This window comes from Perognathus longimembris, chromosome 25 (genome assembly GCF_023159225.1).
Source record: "Perognathus longimembris pacificus isolate PPM17 chromosome 25, ASM2315922v1, whole genome shotgun sequence".
NCBI classification, from domain to species: Eukaryota; Metazoa; Chordata; class Mammalia; order Rodentia; family Heteromyidae; genus Perognathus; species Perognathus longimembris.
This window is the reverse complement of record NC_063185.1, coordinates 7,368,318-7,388,537: the sequence shown is the minus strand read 5'-3', so window position 1 is coordinate 7,388,537 and position 20,220 is coordinate 7,368,318. Positions and strand designations below refer to the sequence as shown.

Here is a 20,220-nt window from a genome sequence, read left to right as displayed (position 1 = left end):
GTAAGCCTATTTACAAGTAAGACCCTCTTACTCTTGTAACACTGTCCTGTTTTGTTTTAAGAGACTATACAACTCCTCCCCCTGCAGACCAGTCCGTGTCTATCATCCTAGACACAGGCCCGCGCCACAAAGAACTATTTACACGGCACTATCATCTCTCCAATACACACCTGCCCTCCACCACCTGTGAAGGGCCCGAGGGGGCTCATGAGACTCACAGTGACAACCGCAGGCACTTCCTAAGTTCTTCGTACAGTACAAATGTTAAACGAAAGCCACGACTATTTACATTTTAAACATTCACGTGTCATCTATCTTCCAAATTAAAAACATCAATTGCTATTAGACTTACTGTGGGTTTCACAATATACTGCTTCTTAACTTTTTAATGTAAACACATGTTCTTGATTTATAAAAATTCAGAGTAAGATTACAAACTTAAGTCTTTCTGGGATAAAAAGACGGGCTTGAAATTACTTCATTCTTTTCCTCTGTTTCAAAAGTGCATCTCGAAGCGCCAGCTGGAAGAAGAAAACAAACATATTTCTCTGGTCTGTAAGGAAGGATCTTGGTGCTATGGGCTGATAGGCTGTCTAAATCAAACAGGAAAGTAGATCTTTTACAAGTATTTTTTCGTTTTTAAGATCACATACATTCCACTAGCAGAGGTATATACAGACCACGTCAAGATTTTTTTCAGTAACTCCTCCCAAACCAAAATATTAAAAATATTCAAGGGCTGGGGATATGGCCTAGTGGCAAGAGTGCCTGCCTCGGATACACGAGGCCCTAGGTTCGATTCCCCAGCACCACATATACAGAAAACGGCCAGAAGCGGCGCTGTGGCTCAAGTGGCAGAGTGCTAGCCTTGAGCGGGAAGAAGCCAGGGACAGTGCTCAAGCCCTGAGTCCAAGCCCCAGGACTGCCCCCTCCCCCAAAAAAATCCATAATCCAAAAAGTGCGATTATGTATAATCTTCATTTTTCCATGTTTTAGAACTTTAAAAAAAAGTAAAAGTCGGGCTGGGGATATGGCCTAGTGGCAAGAGTGCCTGCCTTGGATACACGAGGCCCTAGGTTCGATTCCCCAGCACCACATATACAGAAAACGGCCAGAGGCGGCGCTGTGGCTCAGGTGGCAGAGTGCTAGCCTTGAGCGGGAAGAAGCCAGGGACAGTGCTCAGGCCCTGAGTCCAAGGCCTAGGACTGGCAAAAAATAAAAAAAATTTTCAAGAATAAACTCAAATTTTCAAAAGATAGGTTAGTCCTGGGGCTTGAACTCTGACAGGGCTTCGACCCTGTCCCTGAGCTCTTTGCTCAAGGCCAGCTCTCTACCACTTGAGCCACAGCACCACTTCCCGTTTTCTGCTGGTTAACTGGAATTTTATAAAAGCCTCACAGACTTTCCTGCCTGGGCTGACCTCATTGAACCTTGATCCTCAGATCTCAGCCTCCCCAGTAGCTAGGATGACAGGCATGAGCCACAGACACTCAGCCTGACCTGTAGATTTTAAAGATGTGAATTTTAGTCTATTAATTCCCACGCACTAGTTTCTTTGTCCTGAAAATGTTAAAAAATCTTTAGTGTTTCAAGTTTAACAACACAGTATCCATAACTTTTACTTAAATTTTTTTCGCATGGGGTCCTGGGGGCTCATATCTGCTACTCTACTCAGAGGAAATGGCAACTGAGAAGATTACAGTTCAAGACTAGCTTGGAAAAAATACATGAGAACCCATCTTAACAGAAGAAGCTGGGTTTGGTTTGTGTACCTGTCATTCTAGCTACAGTAGAAATATAAATAGGAAGATCTCACTCCAGGTTGGTCTGGGCAAAAGGGAGACCCTATCTCAGAAATAACCAGAGCCAAAAGGGCCGGAAGCACAGCTCAAAACAGAGCACTTGGGCTGGGAATATGGCCTAGTGGCAAGGGTGCTTGCCTCCTACACATGAAGCTCTCGGTTCGATTCCCCAGCACCACATATATGGAAAATGGCCAGGAGGGGCGCTGTGGCTCAGGTGGCAGAGTGCTAGCCTTGAGCGGGAAGAAGCCAGGGACAGTGCTCAGGCCCTGAGTCCAAGGCCCAGGACTGGCCAAAAACAAACAAACAAACAAAAAAACAAAAAAACAGAGCACTTGCCTAATAAGTGAGAAGCCCTGAGGTCAAACTGTAGCATCACAATAAAGAAATAGAGAAAACAATAAAAAGAATTTTAAATCTCTTTTGGAGGCTGGGCACAACAGTGGTCTAATGTGATGTCAGCACTTGGGCAGGTAGCAGGAGGGTCAGAAGTTGGAGGCGGGCCTGAATGACACCATAGGACTCTGTGTCAAAGTGCCATCACCACCACCCCACCCCACCCAACCCGACAAGCAAAACGAAGCCCTCAAGACAGACACAGGAAGGTTTTGCAAAAGGACACGTACAGAAAGGACAAGAGAACTGCGTTTCATAAAGTAGGTATCAAAGCTAGGTCTAATTTTTTAACATTGGTCAATCCCCGTATGTTCATGGACCACAAGGCAGCCAGTTAGCACAAAGGAGCCTCCCAGGGATCTAGCTTGCTTGCCTCTGGTCACAGGAGCGACGGCCACCTCGAACGACTCCCACCTCTGCTGGGTACAGGCTGCGTGCTTCCTACCCCCAGCTCTCGTGTGTGAGAGTGCAAGGCCCCATGGGGCTCAGAGGACACGGCGGTGTCCAAGGTCAAGCGCTCTTACAGCTCCTGCTATCTACATTTCAGGCTGAACTCACCTGCTTTTCTCGGAAGGAACTCTTGTGTTTTGATCGAACATTCTGGCTGTATCTCATCATCATGAAGTTCTTCTGTTTTTTCTTCTCTTTATTTGTGGAGCTGGAATATGGATTTATTTTGGTTTTCTTCCCCACAAATTCCTTCCGGTCTGTCTTTCCAGCCTATCAGCACAAAAAGATGGACATTTGTTAACACACTTGAGAAGTTCACTAATCGGTGCAGACGTACATTCCTTCAGTGGGTGCTAGGTACAGTCCTTGCTCCCTGGACTCAGCCGACAAATGGCCGCAATGACTGTGACTGAGTGCGGGGAGTTCATAATCTAGACCACTGGGATCGGAGGGGCTCTCTGCAGCCAAGTAAGCAGTTTCGTTTCACATTGTGTGGCAAAGGAAGGAAGGGTGGTGTTCCAGGAAGGCGGCACAGTGGGTGAAAAACGGAGGAGAAAGAACTGGGGTGTGTACAATTACATAGACAGGTTTCAGAATCTAGAAACGGACTGCAGAAGGTGAAGGGAAGCCGTGGAATGGTGCATAAGGAAAGGTGTAGGAAGCAATGCAGTCAGGATGCAGACACGAACAGCCACAGCGTCAGAGGCCAACTCTGATTGTAAACATTTCTATTACTTTAATAAATGTACCAAGCCGCCTGACGGGGCGAGTATGTCCTGTTCCTTTTCTGGGCGCTGTATCTTGCTTTGTGGGTGCATGGCTACATGTAGCTGTGAAAACTCACCCAATACAACATCAAACACATGTGTATTCACTTCCACTTTTACAGCTCTACAGCTACGGGTACAACTTGTATGTTTTCTGTGTAAGGATTGAGGAAGCGCAACCCCACTTACCATGGCAGTTGCTAGTCTCGTCTCCTTGTCAGTCTTTGGCTTTTTATGAAGGCGCTCAATGTCCTGAAGAGACAGGAGTTCACCTCTGTGAGGGGGGAAAAGGAATTAATTATGTGGCATGGAGGAACTCCTGTCCCCGCGGGTGCCTCGTTAGCGGGTGTGCTGCCTGGAGGCCCACTGGATGCGCGTTACCTGGACTCCTCGTCACTGTACACGTCGATGTACTTCCTCTTCTGCGCTTTCCCGGGGGCGGCATCCAGCTCCTTCCTCATCTGCGCCATCTGGATCTTTTGGAAGTCTTCCTGAGTTAAGACCCGACTCGTGCTGATGGCTGCGGCTTTGGCCTTGCACTCCTCCACGGGCATGCTGTTCAACTTCTTGGTCTTCATGAAACACAAGTCACAGAGCCCTGGCTCAAGTGAGAGTTCTGAGCTCCAGCAACCCAACCTCCCCAAGGGCCCCGGCAAAAGTCCCGCCTCGGTCAACACGTGAGTGACCTCACGACTTACGATTTCTTGCTGCTCTTCATCAGAAGAGTGGTGGACATCAACCCATTCGCCATCAGCACCCTCCTCCTCCTCCTCCTCCTCCTCCTCACTGAGGCTGGCACTCTCCCATCCATCTGCGTGAAGAAGGGGCTCAATCACGCAGCCGCTCTCTGCTGAACACTCACACAAGTGACAACTCCGAGTCCACTGACCAACAACCGAGCAATGCTGCTAAATAAGCCACACCATTTCAGTTTAAATTTAAGGAGAACTAAGCAAGCATTGACAAATATTGACTGTCAGTCAAAACCTTACAGTCATTTGTCCTGATACTCAAAAAAGGAACAGACTCCCAAAGCTAAATGACGCTGAACCAATGGTACCCACCAAAATTGCACTTGTGTACTGAATTTGTACTGTAGCAAGTATCTGATTAACATCCAAATATATTTAGATTTAGGTGAGAAAGGAGTTTCAGTTATTCAGAGAACTGAGTGTAAGATTCTGGGTGTCAAAGAGCCTTGTAGACACCTCAATAAAGTGGCTCCCCGTGACCCATAAGGCAGTGCAATAGCAGCTGTTTGCTCTTCGGTCTATTTACAACTACGCCTGACAGGGTGTCTAGGTTTGCCATGTAACAGTGAGATAAAGTATGCCTTCAGGGTCTGAAGGTGCAGTACAGAAGGAAAGGAACAGAAATGGAAAGGAAAAAGAACAGGAGAGAGAGGAAAGCAAAGGAAAATGAACCTTCATCATTGTCAGCATTCTCTTCTTTGTCAACTTCTAGGACCTCAGCTCCTGGAATGTAATCTTTAGCATCTAATTCTCCATATTCCTGTATTCTTGCTTCTGCAGAGGCTTCTGTACGTTTACCCTAAAGGAAGAAGGAGGGCAAACCATGTAATCATTGGTAGTAGTGTCTAGAATTTTGAATTCTGGGAGGATAGTCATTAAAAAAAAATGGAAGCAATCAAATTATAAGAAGCCTGCTTATGTCTCTGGCCAAACTAAATCCATCTGGAATGCTGTCCACTGATTTCCTCATTCTTTTCTCATCAAAATTCAGACATTTGTAGTTATGGAATGAAATATCACCTCTGTTACATACATCTACCCTCCTCGTTTGATAGAGATGGAAGCTGGCTGGGGACGTGGTCAATGCAGGCTTCCGGTCTGCTAGCAGCATCAAAAGCTTTTGAGGTACATGTAAGGGTCACAGCTTCACGCTTGCTAGGCAGGTGCTCTGCTGCCGAGCCACACCTCCGGCCTCTTTTGCTTTAGTTTGGCAGTCTCATGTGTTTGCCTACGCAGGCCTTGATCGTGATCATTCTCACGTAGCTTGATGACAGGTGCATGCCACCTTGTGCCACACTGAAAAGGGGTCGTGCTAACATTTTTTTGTGTGTGCTGGCTGGCCTCAAAGTGCAATCCTCCAGATCTCTGTTTTTAGGAGGGCTGGGATTACATGCTTGAGCCATGGCACCTAGCTGGGACTGTATCCTTTAGGCCAAAAGAAGGATGTCTCACCTACCCGAAATTTCTTCTGCAACATCTGAGGATTCAGTGTCCGGAAGAGCTGAATCAAAGTTCTAGCAGACATCATTACATCTATAAAATAACACTTTTGGTGAGAAATTATGGAGCAAAAAGACCATAGTGAGGTAAAAATGAGTCACAAGGAAATCCTTGGCCTACTGAAAGTAACATACAACTTACTGTTATCTTTGTGTGTCTTATATTGAACCAGGTCTTGAAGAAGGTCTTCAGTCATGGCTAGAGGACATCGAGCTGTATCGCTTTTATAGCATTGATTCTAGAAAAGGAAAACTGAATTAAAAAAAATAACAAGAGAGCAATTCTATGTGGTTTAACCTAAGAAAATGAAAGCGAAGGGAATACAAGTTGGGTTTTAAAATGACAGCATGGTGAAGAATGTGAGAGTGGTAGCCTAAAACTTTTAGTCAGGCAGTGACTGCCATTACCTTTTCTCACAGAGGAAGGTACACTGTGAAATGGCAAGGCAGCATCTGCTGCTAGCCCGAAGGAGGGAAGGACTAGGTCAGGTAAGAAGGATTATAGGTCTTCAAGCTTTTCCAAGGATCATAAAATGTAATTGGTTAACGTGTCACTTTCTCCTAAGGACAGTTTAGATGATCCTTGAATCGGGCTGACTCTATTCTGCAGTCTTGCGGCTTTTACTCAGGGCCTCAGCGCTATCCTTGACCGTTTTTGCTCAAAGCTAGCGTTCTGCCACTTGAGCCACAGCTCCACTTCTGGCTTTTTGGGTAGCTAACTGGAGATAAAAGAGTCTCATGGCTTGTTTGTCCAAGCTGGCTTTGAACAGAATCCTCAGCCTCCTGAAAAGCTAGGAGTACAAGTGTGAGGTACTGGTGCCCAGCAGTACTTACTCTGTAAGTGGTTTTGAATTAATCAGAAAGGCCACTGAACTGCCCTCAAATCACAGTGATTCACTATTAAATCATTTGTGACACGTAAGATATATTCATAGTGAGAGGAGAGAAAAATACTTAGATTGTCCAACAATTCTTCATATAGAGTAAAATTGTAAAAAGACAAATAGCTGATTAGTAGGAAAAGTGCCCTTCTCTGGTTCTTTCCTAAAATTCTGACCAGTATAATAAAAGCAGATGTCAGTGGCTTATGCCTGTAATCCTAGCTACTCAGATGTGGGCGACTTAAGGATTGAAGACAACCCAAGCAGAAAAGTTTACTAGATGTCATCTCCAAAATAATCAGAAAATACAAAGTGACATACAACTAAAACCCCTTAATGCAACTACTTAAAGATAATAAGAATGAGAAAATAAACAAAATCAGAAAAGACTGGTTTGGAGGCATGGCTCAAGTGATAGAGCACCAGCAGAGCAAGTGCAAGTCCTGAGTTCAAACCACAGCGCATGTGTGTTACATGTTTACTACGCCCACCATGTTGTTCTACATACCCTACAGTCATGACTTCCCCTGAGTTCTTGTCAGTGACGAAGTTGTTAGCCACAGTCATGAGCAACGACTGAATGATCTGCATGAGAGCGAGAGAAGAAGTGAGTGCAAGTGACGTGCCTGGGCCCAAAGACGAGGCTGGAGAAACAGCACCTGCCTTCAGTTCCAGAGCTGGAAGCAATCAAACCCAAGGGCATCACAGATGGAAAAGTTTCCTTGGGGTTCAGTCTCCAGGGTCACACTCAGGTTAAATCCTACTCTCCTATATTCCAATGCTCTTACTCAACAGAAGGAATGATAGCTTTGAAAAATAATTACTGTAAACACACACACACACACACACACACACACACACACACACACAGTTTTTGAACTGTATTTGAACATAGGGCCTCATACTTGCCCTATCTCTTGAGCCACGCTACCCCACCCCAACCCCCATTTTGGATAGGATCTCTAGCCTTTTGCCCAGGCTGGCCTTGAACTTTGATCTCCTTAATCTTTGTCTCTCAAGTAATTGTGATAAGGCATGAGCCACTCCTGCCTTAATAATATTCATGACCTCTTCTGGTCCTAACATTGTCACTGCACAAGTCAGAATTTTCAAAAGAAATTTAACTTTCCATGAACTGTGCAAATGAGCTTTTTCAATTTTTGTCAATCGTGGGGCTTGAACTCAGGGCCTGGGTGCTGTCCCTGAGCTCTACCACACAGTGCCACTTCCAATTTTCTGGTGGTTCATTGGAGATCAGGGTCTCAGGGACTTTCCTGACCGGTTGGGCTTTGAACTGCACTCCTCAGCTCTCAGCCTCCTGAGTAGCTAGGATGACAAGTGTGAGCCACCGGCACCTGGCACAACCCAACTTCTTAACAACAGGAAATCTAAAGTAGACAGATCTTGGCTCAGGCATGTACTCAGTTGAGAAACAGGACTCTACCTTAAAAATACCTAGTGAAAAACAACACAGCTGGAGGCATAGCTCAGAAGTCCTTCACCAGTCTGACAAGTTCAAGGGCCTCAGTTCAAACCCCAATACTACTGGGGGAGGGGGAGGGGGAGGGGTGGCATGGCGCTGGCTGTGTGGACTAGGTCCCCAAGTCAGGTTAGCAGTTCTCACCTCTGGGGGAACAAGCTGGTGAGTGGCTTGGGCCGCAAACAGAGGATCTTTGTTACTTCTGAAAACGTAAAAGAGAAGAAGGGGTGCTGTAATGGCTGTCTCTCAGGACCCAACCCATTGCTACTGCGGCTTCCTCTGCCTGGCTGCATGGCTCCCTTGAGCCTCCTCAAGCCCCTACCTTAGCAATGTCCCTTCCTCACCACACACTCTTAATACAGAGCACGAGCACATCAACTCTACAAGGGTAAGGGCTCTGTGTTAAAGTCACTGTGCAGTTCCTAGTCTGGTGCAGTGCGCCAGAGAAGTCACTCAGTGGTGAATGAACGAATAAGTGCAAATCAAGATTTACACGTATTCTCTATTCAAAGGGGCAGCAGAGTTACTATTTAGCACAAGAGAGTAGCTTTTAGTGAGTAGCTTGCTCTTCTTTTTTTCTTTCTATACTCCAAAGCATTCATGTGAGGAAGTATGGAAAATACTTAGTCCAGTGCTTGGTTCATGTCCATTGCTTTCCTAACCTGGGTAGAGTCTAAAGGCAAAGAGCATCTTTTTTCCTGCTCTGATGTTTTTAATTGGCTTTGCTACACATGTAAGGGCGATGAGAACAATTATGATCAAGTTATGATAAAAGGTGAAACTTCTATCATTTTCCTGCCAGGCCTGGGGCTTGAACTCAGGGCTTAGGCACTGTCCCTCAACTTCTTCTGCTCAAAACTAATGCTCTAGCACGTGAGCCACAGTGTCACTTCTGGTTTTCTGGTAGTTAACTGGAAGTTAAGAGTTTCATGGACTTTCCCAGACTGGTTTTCAACAGCAACTCTCAGATTTCAGCCTCCTGAGTAGCTAGGATTACAGGCACAAACCACGGGTGTCCTGTTATACTTCTATAATTTTTTGTTTTGTTTTGTTTTTGCCAGTCCTGGGGTTTGAACTCAGGGCCTGAGCTTCTTTTTGCCCAAGGCTAGCACTCTACCACCTGAACCACAGCGCAACTTCCAGCTTTTTCTATATATGTAGTACTGAGGAATCGAACCCAGGGCTTCATGTATATGAGGCAAGTACTTTACCACTAGGCCATATTCCCAGCCCCACTTCTATAATTTTTTATATTACACAAGTAGAGACATCCACTTTTCATTGCTACTACTTTGAAAACCAATAGTTTCTTACAGTTAATGAGCAGAACAACGAATCCACGGCCAGTTCTAGAAAGAATGCTACAGGAATGCTGAACTCCTAACTCGTTAGTGAGTCCAAAGTAACAGACTAGATGGTATTCTAATGTGAGGGCCACTAAAAGAACAGGCAAGTGGGTACCTTACCTCTCTGGTGGGGCTGCAGGAACCTTTGCACAAAGGGATAGAAGTTGAAGAGAAAAAGCTGCGGGCAAAAAAATACACAAACTTCATTATTTATGAAACGGAGACATGGCTTCACGTTTCCATAATGGAACTCTATCACCAAGATCAACTAATTGGGAATTATTTCTCACTTTTCTTCAGTTTCTGTAAGTAGTCATGTAAAAAGATGACTCAATTTGTCTTCTTAACCAAGAGCAGGAACTCTCTCAACTGATCCAATACTGTTCTTTTTCCATCTAAAGGAAGAAAAAAGTAAATATAGGGTCTGGGGATATGGCCTAGTGGCAAGAGCGCTTGCCTCTTATACATGAAGCCCTGGGTTCGATTCCCCAGCACCACATATACAGAAAATGGCCAGAAGTGGCGCTGTGACCCAAGTGGCAGAGTGCTAGCCTTGAGCAAAAAGAAGCCAGGGACAGTGCTCAGGCCCTGAGTCCAAGCCCCAGGACTGGCAAATTAAAAAAAAAAAAAAAGAATAAAGTAAATCAACGAAGAATAAAGGCAGAGTTAACCAAAACAACACTCTTGAACACCTGTCATTTCGGCTAGTTTAGAGATGGAAGCAAGAGTTAAATGTCAGACTACTAGTCAGTTAAGGGCTGGAGCAGACCCTATTTCAAAACCACAGGGCTGGAGAGAGCCTCTAGCAGGAATGAGGCCCTCAGTTCAATCCCTATTACTTTTGGAAAAGGAACAAGAAAAAAAAATCAACTCTGAATAGCACTAACATAATCTGACCACCAAAACACTGCCAGTCTTGATTGTATTGTCTACTAGTCCAGCTACCTTGTAGGAATTGCTCTCCATATTTTAAAGAGAAAATACTCACTTTGGAGCCTACTTACGTAAGGGTCACAAGAGTCCAGTTATAAAGGAAATGGAAACGATTATTTTCAAGAAATGAAACCTTGGTTATGCTTTCTCAATGTTATTCATATGGAAATAAATTTATTTTTTCCACTTCAGCCACAAAACAAAACCCGGTTGGGTCATTAGATACTTCTTCTAATGGATCAATATAAAGATGGATATCCAGCTGTTAAAACTCCAATAATATTTCCTTCAAACTACGCTTAAACCACCAATCACTTTTGCTTTCCCATCAAGTTCAAATTCAGTTCTGCACTGAAATAACTGCATACATTGACCTGGTGACCCTTATGGAACTACAGCCATAGAGAAAAAGCAGTGAAGAGGTAGGTTTTTCTTAGGAAATAACCATGTTCCTGTGTGTGCTTTCACTTTAAACTGGGATGTGTGTATTTACTAGCCGACTTTCTTACTTTTCAGAGGAAGCAAGGTGAGTGAAGGGAAAGGGACAGGGAATGCCAGGAGGGAACCCAGGCCTCAGGCATGGTAAGCAGCTGCCCCAGAGTCTGACTCCCAGCCCCCTTCCTTTTGTTATTTTAAAAAGCTTAAGGGAAGCCACATGTTTGCAGATGCTCCAAGCAGCACTAGCCTGTCTAGCTGTTTCTTTTTGGCCTGTAGCCTTCTGCCATCCCTTTTTCCCATAATGGCAGTGAGTGTAAAAGCAGTGTGGGGCCCATGTGCACACCTCACACGCACGCACGCACCACAAAGGAGCTCTAGCAATTAATTTAAGAGGAGAGAAAGGAAGGATTCAGCTCTGAAAACCTAATTTCTTGCCAGAGACATCTGAAAGTCAGGAAGGCTTTGGAGGGTTAAGTAATGGGCAATGCAGTACAAGTCAGTGAAGACTGGATGGGCCAGGAAAACGGATATGGGAAATAAATACAGAAAACATAAAACAGTAATCCGTAAACTGACTATCCACAGATGGGAAGGCTGTGTTGTTCTGCGGACTGTACAGGGATGGGCAGTGTAGGGGCTGTGCCACCTAACACGAAGGGCTCCCCTTTCATCAAGCCCACACCGACTTCGAACACCCCACAAGGGGAGCAAAGCATCCAAACCTCGTGAATCCCCACCAATCTGGAGATGAGGTTCATGAGCATCATCTTCACTTCAAACCTCTCCTTACAGCTCTCTAGCTGCTTCAGGAGTTTTTCCACAAAATCTGGAGAAGACAAGATCACAGAAGTGCTCGGTGAGTCCATGTCCATACAGCATGGCCCAAGCAGGGGGTGGGTGACGAAATAAACCCAAGTGATCCACCAGCACCGGTGCCCAGTCACTAAACACACCTCAAGGCGTGTCAAGGTTTTCAGCATCACCACCGAGACTGACAACAGATGCTAGGTGGTCCTGCTTCTGGAATGTGCTTTGAAGACCAGCAGCAGCCTGTTCACCCAGACCTTCACAGACACGTAGACTCTCAGGCCACCCAAGCCTACTGAGTCAGAATGGGCACTTGACCCGGGTCCCCAGGTGTTTGGTGGGCACATACACATTTGAGAAACACCGAGAGCAGGTTAGCAAATGTATAGACAACGCATAAATCTCAATGTTCACCCACAACCCCACACCAACCCAATCACAATCCTGGGGTTCAGTTCAGATTTATACATCCTCTAGCTAATTCAAATGGGCAGCCTTGTTTGAAAACTCGAGTTTCCCAAACTTCTGGATTCCACAAACTAGTGAAAGAAAAGACTAACAAGAGACTATCAATTGGCAGTGAAGTATAATGTCTTACTACTTTTGTGTTGAAAATAACACAAATCAGAGACCTGTTCATCCTTATGTTGATATAGACTGGAAATCATTCCTTGACAACATTAATTTTCTACGTCATAACCCAGTGGTAACAGCTAAGCATTTGTTGATTCCTATTAAGCGCTGAGGATCTTATTAAGTGCCCTGACAACCCTGGCAGCGGAACGAAACAGGCACAGGTTCTACAAGGAACTTGGATAGTCACAATTCTCTCTACCTTGAGGATCATGAATCAAGTGAATAGCTGAAAAGTTAAACACCTCTGGCTTCTTCTTTTTCTTTTGTTTCTGAAAGAAAGAATAAGAAAACGCTTTCCAATCCAAATGACGGTGATGCTATAGAACGCAATGCATTAACAAAGGCTGCAAGTGAGTCTATTAGGCTACTTAAAAGAAAAACAGGGCTGAGGGCATGGCTCAAGTGATAGTGGGCTAGTTATCTAGCAAGTACAAGGCCTTCAATCCAATCCCAGCACTACCATCCAAAACAAACCAAACCAAAAACCAACCAGACAAAAATAATTTCTTAAAATAAAAAAAAAAGGACTAGGGTATATATAGTGGTAGAATATATGCTTATTATGCAGAAGGTCCTGAGCTCAATCCCCAGCACCAAAAAAAGAAAATAAGGAAAAAAAATCCTAGATCTAAAAATAATCTAAATTGGAAAAACTTAAGATGGTTTTTATCTTTTAAGATAAAACCTCAGAGCTGGCCTGGTGGTATAACACCTGAAATCCCAGCATTTGGGAGGATACAGTAGAAAAACTGCAAGTTTGAGGCCAACCTACAACATAGGAAGACCCTGTCTAAAGAAAAAAAATTTTAAAAAACCAAACAAAAAACCTTGGGAATGTTCTAGCCATCAGTACTTTTGAGACTTACAAGAATTTGTAACCACAAACATTAAAAAAACACACGGGGGGGGGGAGGGCTGGGAATGGGGCCTAGTGGCAAGAGTGCTTGCCTCATATACATGAAGCCCTGGGTTCGATTCCTCAGTACCATATATATAGAAAACGGCCAGAAGTGGCTCTGTGACTCAAGTGGCAGAGTGCTAGCCTTGAGCAAAAGGAAGCCAAGGACAGTGCTCAGGCCTGAGTCCAAGCCCCAGGACTGGCAAACAAACAAACAAACAAAACACATGGGGACAAATGAGTGCTTTTTGGAGTAATTGTAATAAAATATCACATGTACTTCATTCTTTAAATTTTATTTTTGTTTTTTTGTCAGTCCTGGGGATTGAACTCAGGGCCTGCTGTCCCTGGCTTCTTTTTGCTCAAGGCTAGCACTCTACCACTTGAGCCACAGCGTGCCACGTCCAGCTTTTTCTGTTTACATGGTGCCTAAGAATAGAACCAAGGGCTTCACGCATGCTAAGCAAGCACTCTACCACTAAGCCATGTTCCCAGCCCACATACTTCAGCCTTCAAATAGGACAGGTCTAACAAAGACACCATAAAAGAAACTACTGTGATCAGAACAAGTAAAAGTATACTTAATCAAATTTATTTTTTTTAAGTCACAAGTTTTTCCAGGGTAAGTTTATTTATTCATTTAAAATTAGTGCTTAGACATGTCTCATGGCTCGATAACAACCTTTGAGACATCATTCAAAGTCTAAAAGCCAGAGCTCGGAAGTGGAGGTGCGGCTCAAGTGGCAGAGCAACTGCTGTGAATGAAAAGGCCAAGGGAGAACTCACAGCTCTGAGTTCAAGCCCTAGTACTAGCACTGAAAAAAGTGAGGAAGGGGAGAGCTGGGTCGCCCAAGCAGTAAGTACCTACCTTCCTACGCAGAAAGCAAGAAACCGAGTTCAAACCTTAATACTGCTCCTCTGCCCCTTCAAAAGCTGGAGAGCTTTTCATACACTATGAGTCCCCTGTCCTTTCTCCAGTCTCACCTTAAGCACCTTCATCGCCTTCTCCAGCTTCTTCTTGTTTTTGGCGCTCTTCTTCCCGGTGGCATACTGAACCAGCAGGTCTCTTGCTGTGGGTCCTTCATCCTAAAGAAGAAAAGGACTTCAGAAAACTGGAAACAAGGAAAATCTGCACGGAAACAATGCATGGTGTCCTCATCTATCAACAGGGGAATACTTCCAAAACTACATTTGTTCTAAAGTATGTAGTGGTTTTTGTAAAGATCTAAATGCGTGAGTACATCTACATATACTGACACTAAGAAAGCAAGCAGTAGCACACATCACTCATACAATCCGGTTATTATTTTTGCCAGTCCTAGGGCTTAAACTCAGGCCTGGGTACTGTCCCTGAGCTCCTTCTGCTCAAGGCTAGCACTCTATCTTGAGCCACAGCGCCACTTCCAGCTTTTTCTGTGACTCATTGGAGATACGAATCTCACGACTTGCCTGCCTGGGCTGGCTTCTAACAGCCATCCTCAGATCTCAGCCTCCTGAGCAGCTAGGATTATAGGTGTGAGCCATGGGCACCAGCTTCATATATACAGTTTTTAAATGAAGTGTAAGTGTAAGAATTTATGGACATATGTGCATATAAAATGTATAGGAAACAATATAGGGCGAAAAAAGTCACAGTATCTGGAATTTTTCGCATCAATATACATTGCTCTTAACACAATAAAGATGTTATCTGTCTGGATCTAGCTAGTAAAATGATAACACAACAAGGTAAGTTTATACCTATAAAAAAATCTTTCTTCTAATATTTCTAAAAAGTGTGACCATATCTTTTTTGCCAGACTTGGGGCTGGAACCAGGGCCTAGGCACTGTCCCTGGCTTCTTTTTGCCCAAGGCTAGCACTCTACCACTTGAGCCAGAGCCCCACTTCCGGCTTTTTCTGTTTATGTGGTGCTGAGGAATTGAATGCAGGGCTTCATGCACGCTGGGCAAGCACTCTACCATTAAGCCACATTCCTAGCCCCCTGATCATATCTTAAATCTTGGATTTGTCAATTTAAAGCTACCATTATTTCATTTTCTTTCCACACTGTGAGCTTATTTCTATGACACAATACCACCTTAATAATATGGTGGTAGCAATAATTCTAAATTTACATAAAGCCAGTTAAACTGAAGGGATTATGAATCCAAAACTGAAGCAGAACTCAATAAAAAAAATGAGACAAATAAGTTTTTTTTTACTTGAACAGCTAAAGATTTCACAACATAAACTCAGCACAATAGGAAAACCTGAAGAACTGGCAAATGTCAAAAGATCCCTGTGTGATTAAACCAACCTCAGATTCTGAGTCGCTGTCCTGTTTCTCATCTTCATCTTTCCCAAGGAAGAATGTCAAAGCAGCCACTAATATCTAAAGATAACCGGAAAGTCTACTTAACTCAGCTTCTATCAAAAAACAAATATGTTTTATCTCTTTTCTGTTTTTTTGGGTCAGGTGTGGAGCTTGAACATAGGCCCTGAGGCTCTTTTGCTCAAGACTAGCATGCTCTACCACTTTTCCCAGCTTCACTTCGGTGTTTTTTGTTTTTTTTTCCTTGGGGGGAGGGGTACCTGGGGAAGAAGATATGTTAATTGGAGATAAGAGTCTCACAGGGACCTTCCTGCTTGGGCTGGCTTCAAACTGGGATCCTCAGATCTCAGCCTCCTGAGTAGCTAGGAGGACAGGCGTGACAGGCGTGAGCCACCAGTGACAGGCAGGACAAATACTTTTTTTGGTAGCTTATGCATATATTCGCTAGAAACTGAAGAAATTCAAGGGTGTTATGGTTTCTGCTCCTTCTTAATTTAGATAAGCATTTTATGGTGTCATCTGTCCTTTAAATCTTCACGGTTAGATAGTATAGCTTAGTCAAGCACATGTTTAACTTACACAAGTCCTGTGCTCAAGTTCCAACATTACCAGAATTTTTTTTTTTTTTTGCCAGTCCTGGGGCTTTAACTTAGGGCTTATTTTGCTCAAGGCTAGCACTCTACACCACTAAGCCACATTCCTAGAACCCCCAAAAGATTTTTAACTACATAAAATTTGCCAGGTTCTATAATCATCCTTAAGGTCGACTGTCAACTTCCACATTCCCCAAAGTCAGACATTGGAATCCTTCAAATACAAAGATCAAACACAGTCCATATAGCCATTTACCTGTGCCCACGCCCAACAGAAGCGTGAAGAATCACAGGCAAAACATCAGCAGCTATCACCTACACAGCGTTTAGGGGCTCATAATAATTCTGACTTCTCAAGAATACTGACAACTCAGGCAAGCACAGTAGAAAGGAAGCAAGCAAGCATCAGTGAGCACTGCGCATGCCCACATCGCTTCTTCCTCCACACCCTCGCCTCCCAGCCCCAGCAACTGACCAGCCAGTGCTTCCACGCACCTTACACGTGGGCTCACCTTGGTGATCTTTGAGAAACAAGCAGTTGTGATAACATTCACGGTTTTGGCATCATTCCTGGAGGGAATCAATGAGCGTTCTGAAGTCAGTTTTCACTCTTTCATACTGCCAGCCAAGCCGCAGACAATGACACAAAGTAACACAAGAAATACTGACATTAACATCGTAGATGGCTAAATCGTGGCAAGCACTCTTGCCACTAGGCCATGTTCCCAACCCCATGCTAAATCAATGAACCACAAGTGGAGCATTTAATTAGACTTTAGCCCACTCACATCAAATGTATAGCCATTAAGATGAAGAATTAATTTAACGATTTAAAAGAATACCTTCTCCCACTCAAGGTACATGGGAAAAAATTTAACACAATAGAAGGAAGACAACTTTGCAAAATTCAGCCTCTAAACTGGTTCAAAGCATAGTTACTGTATGTTAACTAAAAGATCAGGAAGGAGGTGGGCACTGTGGCTCACACCTGCGATCCTAGCAAGGGGGGCGGCTGAGAGCAGGAGAACGGTGGTTCCAGTTCAACGGAGGCAGAACATCCAACAAGACTCCATCTCAACGGAAGAAGTGGAGCCAGCTGGCACGCCCGGCATCCCACATGCAATGGGAAGGGAATATTAGGATTTCAAAATAACCAGCGTAAAAAAGCGCTGGACGCGTGGCTCAGCGGTAATGTGCCTGCCTAAGGTTAAGGCATGAATTCAAACCCAGTACTGGAAAAAAACAAAACAGGAAGAAACACCATAAAGTGTTTTTTAAATGATAATTACCTCTAAGTGGAGATTATATGCAATTGAAAAAAAAGGTTTTCTAGGACAGTGAAGAGATCAACGTACACTACACATATGCACAAAAGCAGCATAATGAAATGCATCAAATACTACATGCAAAGGGGGGGAGGGCCACAGGGCTTTCACCGAGGGAGGGAATCACTCAAAGTACACGACATGTACTCTGTGTGATAACCTGCAGATTATCATAATGAACCCCCTCTACTACTAACACATGCTACTAAAGCTTTTCTGTCTCTACTTATTCTGCAACAGTAAAGATTGCTCACAGTAAGAAAAGTTAGTAAGAACAGCAAAAGACCTGGGGCAGAGCACTGTACCAATGAGAAACACCACATGCTATTTTATACAAGCAGCATGAATTGACTTCAAACTCTCCCAAGTGGCAGGCCAAGGAATACAAGGTTAGGTTAGGAGTTAGACAAATCTGGGTTTGAATTTCAGCTCTGCCTACTAATAGCTAAACTCTTATTCTATTCACTTCCCTTCTGTTTTGCTACTTATAAAATGGAATGATTCTAGACAGTTGTTCTCAACTTGCTCTGAAGGCCGACAAGGTACTACGAAGTATACATCAAAGGTACTAGGACGCGAGGTACTGAGCATCTCAGTACTTGCTCAGGAAATGCAAGTCAATGTTATTAGTTTTCTGTAGTTTTAGTTCTAATTTAATCTATGACAGAGGTATAATGAAGAGTGCAAGATTAATTAAAAAAAAAAAAAAAAGAGCCGGGGCTGGGAATGTAGCCTAGTGGTAGACTGCTCACCTAGCATGCAGCAAGCCCTGGAAGCCCTGGGTTCAATTCCTCAGCACCACATATACAGAGAAAGCTGGAAGTGTCACTGTGGCTCAAGTGGTAGAATGCTAACCTCGAGCAAAAAAAAAAAAAAAGCCAGGGACAGTGTTCAGGCCCTGAGTTCAAGCCCCAGAGCTGGGCAAAAAAAGAGAGAGAGAGAGAGAGATCCATTTCTCAAGAGGAAAATGGATGTATCTATTACCAGATGTTTCTTCTGTAAAGTTCGATCATCACATCCAAAGACATCTTGGCTGCAGTGGCATTGCTTTCTCTTAGCATGGTGTACATGAATTCTGTAACACCTGAACAACAGGAGAAAGAGAAGACTTGATATAATACAATATCTTGCTGTGCAATGCAGCAAACAGGAAAAACAGAAGGCACTTACTATATTCACTTTATTGTTTTTGTGTTTTGCATTTATGTTCTTGATGTCAGTCACAATATGTGTGTATAAAGTCTGAGAAAAAGAAACAGAACATACACATCAACTCTAATCTGACCATGCTAAATTTAGAGCAATGTACAAGATTCAATTTCATCCACTTTCATTCCACCAGAGACCAAAAATAAGCAAACAAGGAAACAAAAAGTAGCCAGAAAGGAAAAACTGCTCTCAAAAGATTAACACAGAATTACCTTATGACTCAGTAATTGCATGAGTAGTTTATATACCAAAGAGTATGAAACCCTTATTTAAAAAAAAAAAAACAACCAAACTCATTTCCACATCAGTGTTCATACAAATATTCATGGCAACATCAATCACAATGGCCAAAAAGTAGAAATAACCAAAATGTCTATTAATTGATAAATGAATAAACAAAATAAGGTAAATGCAGATTTTTTTAAAAAAGGAAAGTGACTCCATTTACTGAGCACCGAACTGAATGTGGTTAATTCCGGGAATGCAAGTAGCACAGGTTCCATCTACCACCTTCAGCCTGAAGCTCAGCCCAGAAGCAAAGAGACTCTAATGTAGTACTCGTCTCCTCTTACTTTGCTAACCATTTTTAAGTTAATGAAAGTGAACTAATTCTTCCTGCTTGTTTCACAGGGCTGGGATATAGGTCAGTGGTTGAGTGCTTGCCTATCAAGTACAAGACCTTAGGTTTGATTCCCAGCACCACAAGAAATTTTGTTTCATAAGCCTTCAAGCTCCTGGTTTTATACAGGTAAACTTAAAGTCATGGATAAATTTTAATAACAAAAGCTAGTTTTATTGTGCAGAAGGGTATAGAATGAGTATTCATGCCCTGACTGAGTTGTAGAAAGCTTGGGTTCTGGAGCCTGACAGCCAATCAGAGGCGCTGTGTAACCCAGAACAAGTTACTCCATCTCTGTTCCTCAGACTTTTCATCTGTGAAATACTAATGGCAATCACCATCATCCCTTTGTGGGGTATTTGTGAATAAACAAATTAATACACAGCAACCAAGAATAGTATCTGGTATACAGTAGGCACTCAGTAATTAGCCACGAATACCATATTGCATGCACACAATAGTGGAGCTTTTGTCTACTGAAACTATTCTTAATTATAGCCAACGTAAAGTAGAGTTCAAGGGCCTCCGAATGCTACCGGACAGAATGAGATGCAGGAAGGAATGCTTTGCTCTTTACCTTTCGCAGGAGCTTATCATGGCAACGAAGAAGTTCAAAGAAGAGCTCCAGCAAACTTGATGGATTGATGAGGTTCTTATTTCTCAGCAAGATCAAAGCTTTGCAGAATGTCTCAGAACAGAAAAAAATCCCCACTAAGACGATGGTAATGTTAATTCAATGAGAAAATGCAGTACAAATATTCCAAACAGCTTTCTGCCTTTTACTAACATGAGGCACCATTTTAAGTAGCAGGACAGTTTCTGGGCAGGGGGTTAAGTGTATTCCTATAATTCTGACATTCAGGAGGCTGAGGCAGCCAGACGAGCTCAAAGCCAACTGGAGCTACATAGTGACACTCTGTCTCAAAAAAAAAAAAAGAGGAGAAGCTGGGTTCTAATGGCTCACACAACTCTAGCGAATTCAGAGGCTAAGATCAGGAGGATCCCAGTTCAAGGGTGGTCTGAGCAGAAAAGTTCAAGCGACTCCTTCTCAGTGACTGCTGAGGCCGGTGGGGTAG

The 20,220-nt window shown here is 43.6% G+C and overlaps 1 pseudogene; it reads right to left on the bottom strand.

Annotated features, from left to right (window-relative positions):
* Positions 1 to 264: 264 nt before the first annotated feature.
* LOC125341785 lies at positions 265 to 19,943 on the bottom strand (annotated as a pseudogene).
* Positions 19,944 to 20,220: the final 277 nt, after the last annotated feature.